The sequence below is a fragment of the Odocoileus virginianus genome, chromosome 34 (genome assembly GCF_023699985.2).
Source record: "Odocoileus virginianus isolate 20LAN1187 ecotype Illinois chromosome 34, Ovbor_1.2, whole genome shotgun sequence".
Lineage (NCBI taxonomy): Eukaryota > Metazoa > Chordata > Mammalia > Artiodactyla > Cervidae > Odocoileus > Odocoileus virginianus.
The window spans coordinates 35,246,098-35,258,446 of NC_069707.1; the positions used below are offsets into that span (position 1 = coordinate 35,246,098).

A 12,349-nucleotide genomic window follows, 5' to 3' on the forward strand; every position below is an offset into this window, starting at 1 on the left:
CTTGGGTTTGTGTATTTTACATATATGTGCCCACATGTTTTTATTATGAATGTGAAAAACAAATATAAATAAAGGAGAGATCTTTGCTCCTTTGAAAGGCATAAGTTTAAATAATACAGCAGTTAATAGGTTTTGGCGCAATAATCATTTATAGAAGAATAAGGGAGAGAGAGAACATAAAATAATTCATATTTTATTAACGGACCTAAGTAACTTCCATTCTTATAAATTGGTTTAAGAAATGCATCACAGTTTTGCCTGTTCAAAGGTGCATTTATGGCATGTAGATGAATCAGAGACTTTCTTCCTTTTACCATTTACTTTATAAAGACTCATCACTGATATTGATTTGTTATTTTCTGGGTATGCATTAATCTGTGGATATTTTGTTTCTGCTTGTTCCTGAAAACCTATATATCAAAAGTATCATTTAATTAGCTGTACTTTTATAATATTAATAACATAATAGCCAATCTCATAATAAATTATAAAATGTTTCATTTTGATATTTGATAATCTCTAGAACAGAGTGAGATCTAATTTTCAGGTGAACTGCTTAGCAATTCTGCCCCCACCCCCAATTACAGTCTTCTGTATACCTTCATATGCTACTTTAATTTCATGTTTGCACTTTAAATCCACAGGCAAGCCCTGTTGGTTAAAAAAACTTGGAAATGCTTGGAAACATTGTTTGACAGAAGCATATAAAAGCTTCGGTGTTGAGACTGGTTTAGTACAAGATTATTTTATTTCTTGCACCCTGTATGCCTTGCCTGAATTCTTCCCTTTAGTATCATTTTATTCTTAGTTGTGTAATCACTACCCTGGTCTTCTAGACATGTTGCCTTCCCTCCTGGTGAAACAGAATCATAATTCCAGAGAGATGTTACAGATATTACAGTTCAATGATTTAATTTTATAGAAGAAAATATTATGACCCAGAGAGAGTGACCCAATATCACCTGTCAGTGGTATAATCAGGATTAGAACCTGGGTCTGATTTCTTTTTTTTTGGAAGAGAATAAAGTCTTATTTGTTTTGAAAACCAAACCACTAGGAAAATATATCACAGTCTTGAAACAGCAAAGAGACAATATTATCATTTCAAGTAGTAAGTTGGTAAAAAGACAAGGTGATTTCTGAAACCAGTGTTCTTTAGCTTGTATATAACTGTGTAGACCTTTTGAGTGTATTCAAGTTTTGACTGTTAGGCGAGCACATTATTTAATTTTTCTCAGCTTTAAGATATGACTATTAATAACTGTGTACCTACCTTGCAGCTCTTTTGTGAGGAGCAAATAAAAGAATGCATTGAGGTACTCTAACCTTATGGTTCTTAACAATGATGACTTACAAATTTAGTTTACTTTATAGCCCTTCAAGTTTGCTGTTAATCTGTGGTAGAGAAAAGATGCCCATATGGAAATAGCAGGACAGCATATATCATCATTTATATGGCATCATTGTTTAAAATAGCAGGTTGTTTTTCTATAAAGAAAAGGTTATTTTTTTAATCTTGGCTTTTTAAAAAATTAACTTTATTTATTTTAATTGGAGGCTAATTTCTTTATAATATTGTGGTGGTTCTTGCCAGACATCGACATGAATCAGCCATTGGGTGCACATGTGTCTCCCCATCCTGAAACCCCCCCAGTCACATCCACAACTGGGTGTCGTTTTTGCCTTGACTCCATCTCTTCATTCTTTCTGGAGTTATTTCTCCACTGATCTCCAGTAGCATATTGGGCACCTACTGACCTGGGGAGTTCATCTTTCAGTGTCCTATCTTTTTGCCTTTTCATACTGTTCATGGGGTTCTCAATGCAAGAATACTGAAGTGGTTTGCCATTTACTTCTCCAGCGGACCACATTTTGTCAGAACTCTCCACCATGACCCATACGTCTTGGGAGGCCCTACATGGCATGGCTCATAGTTTCATTGAGTTAGACAAGACTGTGGTTCATGTGATCAGATTGGTTAGTTTTCTGTGATTGTGGTTTTCAGTCTGTCTGCCCTTTGTTGGAGAAAGATAAGAAGCTTATGGAAGCTTCCTGATGGGAGAGACTGATAGAGGGGGAAACTGAGTCTTGTTCTGATGGGTGGGGCCATGATCAGTAAATCTTGAATCCAATTTTCCGTTGATGGGTGGAGCTGTGTTCCCTCCATTCCCATTCCAGAATGCAGTGTCAAGCAGGCCGTAGGAAGCATCACTACACACAAAGCTAGTGGAGGTGATGGGATTCCAGTGGAACTCAAATCCTAAAAGATGATGCTGTGAAGTGCTGCACTCAATATGCCAGCAAAAAAACTCAACAGTGGCTACAGCACTGGAAAAGGTCAGTTTTCATTCCAATCCCAAAGAAAGACAATGCCAAAGAATGCTCAGACTACTGCACAATTGCACTCATCTCATGTGCTAGTAAAGTAATGCTCAAAATTCTCCAAGCCAGGCTTCAATAGTACATGAACTGTGAACTTCCAGATGTTCAAGCTGGTTTTGGAAAAGGCAGAGGAACCAGAGATCAAATTGCCAACATCCACTGGATTATCGAAAAAGCAAGAGAGTTCCAGAAAAACATCTACTTCTGCTTTATTTACTACACCAAAGCCTTTGACTGTGTAGATCACCACAAACTGTGGGAAATTCTTCAAGAGATGGGAATACCAGACCACCTGACCTGCCTCTTGAGAAACCTGTATGCAGGTCAGGAAGCAACAGTTAGAACTGGACATGGAACAACAGACTGGTTCCAAATCGGGAAAGGAGTATGTCACGGACAGCTGTATATTGTCACCCTGCTTATTTAACTTCTATGCAGAGTACATCATGAGAAACGCTCAGCTGGATGAAGCACAAGCTGGAATCAAGATTGAAAGGAGAAATATCAATAACTTCAGATATGCAGATGACACTACCCTTATGGCAGAAAGCAAAGAAGAACTAAAGAGCCTCTTGATGAAAGAGGAGAGTGAAAAACTTGGCTTAAAGCTCAACATTCAGAAAACTTAGATCATGGCATCTGGTTCCATCACTTCATGGCAAATAGATGGGGAAACAGTGGAAACAGTGGCAGACTTCATTATTTTTGGCTCCAGAATCACTGTAGATGGTGACTGCAGCCATAAAATTAAAAGATGCTTACTCCTTAGAAGACAAGTTATGACCAACCTAGACATCATATTAAAAAGCAAAGGCATTACTTTGCCAACAAAGGTCCATATAGCAAGGCTATGGGTTTTGCTAGTAGTCATGTATGGATGCGAGAATTGGACTATAAAGAAAGCTGAGCGCTGAAGAATTGACGCTTTTGAACTGTGGTGTTGGAAAAGACTCTTGAGAGTCTCTTGGACTGCAAGGAGATCCAGCCAGTCCATCCTAAAGGAAATCAGTCCTGAATATTCATTGGAAGGACTGATGTTGAGCCTGAAACTCCAGTACTTTGGCCACCTGATGCAAGGAACTGACTCATTGGAGAAGACCCTGATGCTGGGAAGGATTGAACGTGGGAGGAGAAGGGGATGACAGAGCATGAGATGGTTGGATGGCATCACCGACTCAATGGACATGAGGTTGAGTAAACTCCGGGATTTGGTTATGGACGGGGAGGCCTGGCGTGCTGCAGTCCATGGGGTCTCGAAGAGTCAGATATGCCTGAGCAACTGAACTGAACTGAATTGGACATCTGGGTTGCTTCCATGCCTTAGCTGCTGTGAACAGCGCTGAAATGAACATTGAGGTACACATGTCTCTTTCAATTCTGGCTTCCTCAGTGTGTGGCCAGCAGTGGGCTTGCTGGGTCGTATGGCAGTTCTATTTCCAGTTTTTTAAGGAATCTCCCCCTGTTCTCCATGTTCTAGTTTGCATTCCCACCGACCGTATAAGAGGGTTCTCTTTTCTTTACACTGTCTCCAGTGTTTATTGTTGTAGACTTCTTGATGGCAGTCATTGTGACCAATGTGAGATGACCTCATTGTGGTTTTGATTTGCATTTCTCTAATAATGAGTGATGTTGAGTGTTTTTCATGTGTTTGTTAGCCATCTGTATGTCTTCTTTGGAGAAATGTCTGAAAAATATGGAATGCTTCAGGACTTTTCATGTCAGTCATCCTTGTGCAGGGGCCATGCCAGCTTCTATATTGTTCCAGTTTTAGTTTGTGTGCTACCCAAGTGAGCACTAAATCTTGGTTTTCTTGTTAGCAGTGGATAACTAGCTTGGTATTCCAAATAGTGCCACCTTAAGCATGTTTGCATCCAGTTTGAAGAGAAGTTTCAGGAAACCACCAACCGTTATTTTCATTTATACTTTAACACACTCTTCCCTGATTCTTAACACCATGTTGGACAGATTTCGTAATTTGTGATCACTGTCAGTCATTAACATCCCTGTCAGTCCAGTTTAAGGGTGCATGCTCTCATTTTGCCTTCCGTCCACTCATTCTCACCTAGACTTGCAGTTGAGCTTTCAAAGGAGAGAAGTCAGTATACGGTTGGCTGTTTCTTTTGTCTTCTTGCCAGTACCTGGTTGGAGGTGGGCACAAAGGAGGAAGAGGTCTTCTTCCTTAATTGGACCTATGTTAGATATCAGGAGCAACCCCTGATTTCCCTCTGAGTTTGTTTCTTTTATAGCTGTGCACGAACTGCCTTGTACTGGCTCACACAAGCTGATTGTTAAATATTCAGAAATCTTGTGATCTTGTTGTTAAAGTAACCAATACTAATTGTGTTTATATAAGTGAATTATGTTAAAAAACAAAGTAATAAATACTTAAAACTGATCACATCCTAATTAACTTGCCGCATTTTATTGTCTGTACTCTTGATGTTTATCTTTTTATGGTGCAAAATACTATATATATGATAATATGCTACTGCGTGTCTCTTCCCACTCTGCATTCAGTAACAGCCTTTGTAGCTTGAGATTGGTCATTGTGGGAGTATTTTCACCACTGAAATAATACGTGTCAGAAACCAGAATCTGTCATCTTTCCTGCTTTCCCAGTAAGTTGTGGAAAATTTACCAACATACTACTGGGGTCACCATTATGGGTCTTTCTGGTCCCTTCTATTACCACCAGTGACTCTCTCTCCACTAACAGTCTCCTCTTCATTCTTAGGTGATTTTTGCCAAATTCTTCTGACAGCTTCTTCATAAAGCATCCCCTGCCCCCCACCCTGGGAGCCATTTGCATTCTAGCAGGTGCTCCCAGTACTGATGAGTGATTCTTTTAGAACCTTCTGTTTGGCCTTGGAAAAGTTCCCACGGAGTATGCCCCCGCTTCACCTCCCTCACAGAGGTAGGAGCGCCCATGATGGACAATAGTGCATTACCTTCCCTTGTGAGATCAGCTTAAAAAGCTGGACCAACCACTGCTAGCAAACCCTGAAGGATAATAGGCTGTAATTGTTTATGAATTATCTAGAATGCCACTTACTTTAGGACATTTTTTTGCCTTTGGCTTAGGACAGTTAGAACTTCATGCAAAACAAAGAAGTACCAGTTGATCTCCTATTGTAAAAAGGCTAAATGAGCCAAAGTATTTTGTATTTTTTCATTATTTCACAAAATAGACTTTTTTTGTTGATGTTTCATATTGACATGCAAACTAATAAAAGTAAAATGTGGATATCCCTATCATAGATCCTGCTCTTAAACTGATTATCTAAAGCAACTGGAAGTTTGGATGATTTGGGGTAAAGTATCTGTTTCTCTCTCTTCTTCTCTGGCACACCACCCTCATAGCCGATAAGCAGGGATAGTTTTATCTTTTTAAAAGAAAACTCAAACACTGTCATTTCTTTTCCTTGGGAAGTTAGTATTCTCCTTGTACATGGATAGTCAATGTTTCTCAAAGTATTCACTGCTATAAAGTAGGGTTCAAAAATTTAGGATTGTTAAGATGCTGATATTGATGATTGATATCTGTATTTTAACTTAAGACTTAGACTCTAAATCTGATTCCCTTAAGATTAAATCCCTTTTAAAGGGAATATAATTTATAATACATTTTCACTGCATGAACTTACTTGGTTTCAAAAATTTAATCTTGAGTTTGTCTCACATGCACCTGGGGGAAAGCATGGAAACTGGACATAAAATTGGTGCATCAACAATTTTACACGGTAGTGTAACTTTTGCCCTTGCTCCTTAGTTTGTCTTCATAAAATTGGAATCTGAACCTGGAAAGTAATCTTTGACTCTGATAGCAAACCACATAGGACAACATGATCCAGATAAAGCACCTTGACTGGTTTTGTCATTTAGGGCTGAGTAACTACTGGTGTGGGAGTCTAGGTTTAATCATATTACTCTTGATTGTTAGTGCCATGAAATAATTAGCCCACCATGTAAGGGCCCAACTCAACACTTTCCTTAAGAGTAGAGCCTACATTCCTGATTCTTATGGAATTTGTATTGCTTTTCTATGAAAATTTACTATGACAATCCATTTGTATCTTTTTTTACTTTTGATTTCACTATCATTAATATGATAGTGAAATTAATGCATATTTCAGAGCTCTGCTGTCCAATGAGATAGTGACTAGGTAGATGTAATTATTTAAATTTAATCCAAGCTAAATGGCAGCCTAAGTGCCCATTGATGGATGAATGGGTGAAGGAACTATGACGTAGATGCACAATGAAGTGTTACTTGGCCATAAAAAAGAAAGATAGCTTGCCGTTTGTGACAGCTTGCGTGGCCCTAAAGAACATTATGCTCAGTGTAATCAGTCATACGTAGACAAATGCCATGTTCACTTACATATAGACTCTGAAAAGCAAAATAAATGAACAAATGCAATAAAAAATAAATACAGTCATTGATACAGAGAACATAAAAGTAGCTGTCAGAAGGGGTTGGAGGGATGACAGAAATAGGTGAGGAAGACTAAGGGGTACAAACTTATGAAATAAATGAGTCATGGGGATGAAATATACAGGGTAGGAAACAGAGTTAATGAGAATGTAATATTTTTGTATGGTGACAGATGGTAACTGGATTTACCTTGGTGATCACTTTGTAATGTATAGAAATATTGAATCACTTTGTTATGCTTCGGGAACTAACATGGTGCTGTGGGTCAATTGTACTTCAAAAAAATAATCTCGTAGAAAAAGGGATCATATTTGTGATTACTAGAGGTGGGGGGTGGGGTGGGGAAGGGAAATTGAATGAAGGTGGTCCCAAGGTACAAACTTCTAGTAACAAGGTAAATAAGTACTAGGGATGCAATGTAAACTATGATAAATGACTTATCACTGTTATATGTAATATATAAAAGCTATTAAGAGAGTAAATCCTAAGAGTTTGTCATCACAAGGAAAAAATATTTTTTTCTTTATCTTTAAGGAATGATGGATGTTCAGCAAACTTACTGTGGTAATCATTTCATGATTTATTTGAGTCATTATGCCTTATACCTTAAACTTGCACAGTACTGTATGTCACTTATATCTCAGTAAAACTGGAAGGTAAAACTTAAAACAAATACTTCTTTGTTTAAAAAAGAAAAATACATTTTCTCAGTCACACATTTCAAGTGCTGAATGCCCACATGTTGCTGGGCCACCATGTAGGATGAATAGATAAAAGTTTCCATGTGGAACAGAGCTCTGTCGGAGGGTATTGCTCTAGACTCTGAATCTCCCTTTATAGTACCCATCCTTTAATAGCTGTAGACATGTGGCTAGATTGTATTATAAACATTTTGTTAATTCAAAAATCAAGATAAAATGTATCTTATAAGAATCTATATTAATATGCCTATGATAAAGGCAGGAGGAGAAGGGGGTGACAGAAGATGAGATGGTTGGATGGCATCACTGACTCAGTGAACGTGAACTTGAGCAAAGTCCTGAAGGACAGGGAAGCCTGGTATGCTGTGGTTCATAGGGTCGCAGAGTCTGACATGACTTGGCAACTGAACAACAATAACAAAAACCAGCATGGTGTTTGACCTATATAATGGAGTAAACTCATTTAAGGGCTAGCTTGTAAAACTGACTGTTACTTATTATTTGTAACATTACTTTTCTCCTTTAGAAACATTATCTTCAAATTTCAAATCCATACAACCCATTGAAAAGTTTTTGTGAATATTGATTTCTCCCTTTATATCTTTGATCATATGAGCAACAGGATATAAAACAGTGCATCATCTAATATGTTGGAACAGAAATTGAGGTTTTGTTTTCAATTTCTAATTTTAAGCATTGGGTTTGATATAGAGTGAAAAAGTGAAGATAAGATAGAACTTATATTTATACAGGTGAAGTAGAAAATGAAGTTCAGAGCTGGATCGAGTGACAGATCAAGTCAGGTAAAAAAGAAATTATGGCTAAACAGGCTCTGGATGAAACCTGATTAGATCTCTCAGCCTGTAACTAAAGAGAGAAGTGGAAAAGCTAAGAGAATGCAAATCAGTTTTGTAATTTCTTTGTTTAAAATTTTTCCCCAGAACTTTTAAAATTTAAAATTTTCCCCTGTAGTTTCCCAGGAACTACACGATTAAATGTTAAGTTGTTAAAGGAATGTTTCTTAAGGGTCTTTAGAGTACTTGTTAAGACATTCTTTTTTTTTTTTTGGTAATATCTTCTAATTTATTTGAAATTTCTGTGACAGCATACTTTATTTTTTTTTTCAACTTTTTTATATTTGAGTATAATTGACTAACAATGCTGTGCTCATTTCAGGTGTACAATAAAGTGATTCAGTGATACATGTATCTATTCTTTTTCAAATTCTTTTTCCAGTTATCCTGTTAGGGAGGACTGAGCTGAGTTCCTCGTGATGTATAGTAGATTCTTGTCAGTTATCCGTTTTAAATACGGCAGTGTGTACAAGCGACAGCATACTTTAATAGTGGAGTTGAATGAGAAAGAATTGTGTTCAGAATGTATTTTAAAAATTCAGTTCAGTTCAGTTGTTCAGTCGTGTCTGACTGTGCAACCCCATGGACTGCAGCACGCCAGGCTTCCCTGTCCATCACCAACTCCCAGAGCTTGCTCAAACTCATGTTCATCGAGTTGGTGATTTTTAAAATTGTGGTTATATAAATCTTTAATTGCTTAGGAGATTACTCAGCTGCTTTCAGAAATGGATGTTACACAAGTATTTCCAAGGAAAATATTCCTCTCTCTCTAATCCAAATTAGAGAAGTGATACATTACAACCCCCCTACTGGCTGGCCTCCCTAAGTCTCTCATTTCTATTTTTCTTACCTGAAAATCTGTGTATGGAAGGCATACTTCATGCCACTTGCTGTGCTAGGGACATTGAGGGTGGCAAAGATAAGGGCCATTTTTTCCATTCCTCGGCCATCCCCATAGTTAAGACCATCGTCACCCTTTCCTTGAGTAACTGCAGTGATCCCCTTAATGCTTCTGCTTCTGGCTCTTTCTCTCACAAACCACTTCTCCTCACATTTGTTACCACCAGTTTCTTTAGATCATATTTCAGATTATGTCTTTCCTCTGCTAAGCCTGTTCTACTACATTTAGAATAAAATCCAATCTCTTTTTTAAAAAATGGATTTTAAAATATATTTTTGAGGAAACCAGTGTCATGAAAAATGTAGTTCAGAGAATAATGTAATCTTTGGCCTAAGAAAGAGTTTCTAAGTTACATCAGTAAAACATTGATAAATTCTAAAAATTCAAATACCAAAAGTTAAAAAAGTAAAAAGTAAAACTCTCCACCCGACCCCTCCCTCAAGGTAACTGCCGCTGGTTGGGTCTGTATACTTTAAAACTTTTTTCTATGAAATTACAGTCGTGATTTTACCTTCTCAGAGATTCCCCTGATCTATGTCTTCCTCTTTTTCTATGTGCCTCCTCAGCACGTTGTCACCAGACTATATGTTCATTTATTGTCTTTCTTCCGTATTAGTATTTTTTTATGAAAGTACCAGCGTTTTTTACGTTGTTCAACTTTTGTACACTTTATGTGTTCAGTAGATGGTTATATAATGTTCAAATGCATATGCTATGCTAAAAAGGGCATAAACATGGAAATCAGTAGTTTAATTCCATAGTTATCTCCTTTACTTTCTTTTTCCCATCTCCTTGGATTTCTCTGAGCAATTAGCTCTTGTATTAGCATGGGTACTTCAAGAAGAGGTGAAAGAAAATATGAAATCAAGACCTCATTAATCTATTAACCAATTAAACCATGCATGATTAACTCTGTGGTATCATTGTATGTGTAAAATATTTTGATCTTTTAAACAGAATCATATGAAAGCTTTAATTATTACCTTGCTTAATTTAACTTTATGTAGTGGTCTTATAGAAATTTTAAGAGGTTTCCTTTATCTTTTTAAAGAAGAAAATAGGTACAAATAGTATAGATATAAGTAAACTTGTTTTTTTTAATGAATGTATCTATAGTTTAAGTAAGAAGCAAATGATTTTATTTCCTATAAATTCCCCCCAATGTATCTCTTCCAAATATCATACTTAAGTAATTTTTAGTGGTCCTAATTGATTTCTCAATTAAAAAAAAATACCATCTGACATTTTTTCTATAAGGCTTATCACTAGTAAATTTTAGGCCTATTTGAAAATCAGACCTCTGATTTTTGAGTCTGACGATCATAATTCGATGTTCTTTCTGATGATTCCCAGCCTTCATTCTGGTGGTTGCTACCAGTGTCCTTTTTTAGGTGCAGATCAGTCACATCATCTCATTTGTAAAACTCTTCAAAGGCATGATACTGTCAGGCTAAAGGGCAAACTCCTGCTTCTGGCATAAATGTCTCTGCAAGATAAGGTCACGGCCTCCTATTTTCCAGCCTCATCTCCTTGTTCTCATCTTCCTGGGTGTGTGCCCAGTCATGTCCGACTCTGCGATGCCTGGACTGTAGCCCTGTAAGAGGCTCCTCTCTCAATAGGATTCTCCTCTCCAGGGAATCTCCCTGACCCAGGGATTGAACTCCTGTCTCCTGCCATGGTAGGTGGATTCTTTATTTCTGAGCCACCTGGGGAACCCTTCTCTTCTTCCTGTGTGCTGCGCTTAGTCGCGCAGTCATATCTGACTCTTTTGGACCCCTTGGACTGTAGCCCGCCAGGCTTCTCTGTCCATGGGATTCTCCAGGCAAGAGTACTGGAGTGGGTTGCCATGCCCTCCTGCAGGGCATCTTCCCAAGTGGAGGACTGAACCCAGGTCTCCCGCATTGCAGGTAGATACTTTACCATCTGAGCCAGCAGGGGAGCCCAGGAACACTGGAGTGGGTTGCCTATTCCTTCTCCAGGGGATCTTCCCGACCCAGGGGTCGCCCGCATTCCGGGTGAATTCTTGACCAGCAGAGCCAGGTGGCGACCTCTTCTTCCTAAGTATCCCTAAAAGTTCTATAGATTTCTTAGGCTGTAGATCAGGAAGTTCCTCTTTTCCTGTTTTTGCAAGTGAACCTTGTTACACTGATCCTTTGTTTCCTCTTCATCTTACGTTTAAAACTACCCTGAAATCATTTCCTGTTTGAATCATTGCTTTCCCAGATAGAAAACAGTTCATCAATCTTCCCCTTGTTGTACGTCGTTGCTCTGCATAAGTCATAGATCTTTTCCCCCTCGAAGCTGCGGCGCTGCGTCTTGTCCGTGTTTACAGCCCCCGTGGCTGGCATGCGTGGTGTGTGCTCACCGAGGGCTCGGGGAATGCCGATGATTCCCTGACCACAGAATCTCTCGGAGATCACTTTTTCTGAAGCCTCTTGCTCTTCCTCCAGGTGGAGGAATTCTCTCCCTCCTCTGAACTCTTCGATCTCTAACTCCGCTGTTCTTTCTGACAATGCCACGTTTCTTTTTGAAATTCTCATCATTTATTTCTGGCTGCGCTGTTTTCGTTGCTGTGAGCGCTTTTCTCCACCTGCGGTGGGCGGGGGCTGCGCACTCTCCGGCTGTGGCGCTCAGGCTTCTCGTGGCAGCAGATTCTCTTGGTGCTGAGCGCGGGCCCTGGGGCGCGCAGGCTTCAGTAGCTGTGGCCCATGGGCCTAGAGCACAGGCTCAATAGTTTTGGTGCATGGGTTTAAGTTGCTCCGTGGCGTGTGGGATCTTCCCGAATCCGGGATCTAACCCACATCCTCTTTTGGCAGTCAGATTCTTTACCACGGAGCCACCATGGAATCCCCTACATTTATTTCTTAACATGTCCATCTCTTCTGCCACATTGTGACTCTTTTGAGGACAGGGATTAAAAATTAGGTACTTCTTTCTTTCTAGCGACTGTCAAATATTATGCATTACACTTTTGGATGCATAAATGAGTAGCCAGTTGTTTAAACTTAAAAAAATTAGTATTTTTCTTAATATATATATATTTGAAGTATAGTTGACTTACCATGTTTCAGATGCA

The 12,349-nt window shown here is 38.7% G+C and overlaps 1 protein-coding gene and 1 non-coding gene across 11 annotated transcripts in view; one reads left to right on the plus strand and one right to left on the minus strand.

Annotated features, from left to right (window-relative positions):
• Positions 1-12,349, plus strand: part of PTPRK (protein tyrosine phosphatase receptor type K) — a 594,471-nt gene that overhangs the window by 275,685 nt on the left and 306,437 nt on the right. The window lies entirely within an intron of this gene.
• LOC139033071 (U6 spliceosomal RNA) lies at positions 4,070-4,177 on the minus strand. The gene has a single exon (XR_011485706.1). It is a non-coding gene; the product is annotated as a U6 spliceosomal RNA (small nuclear RNA).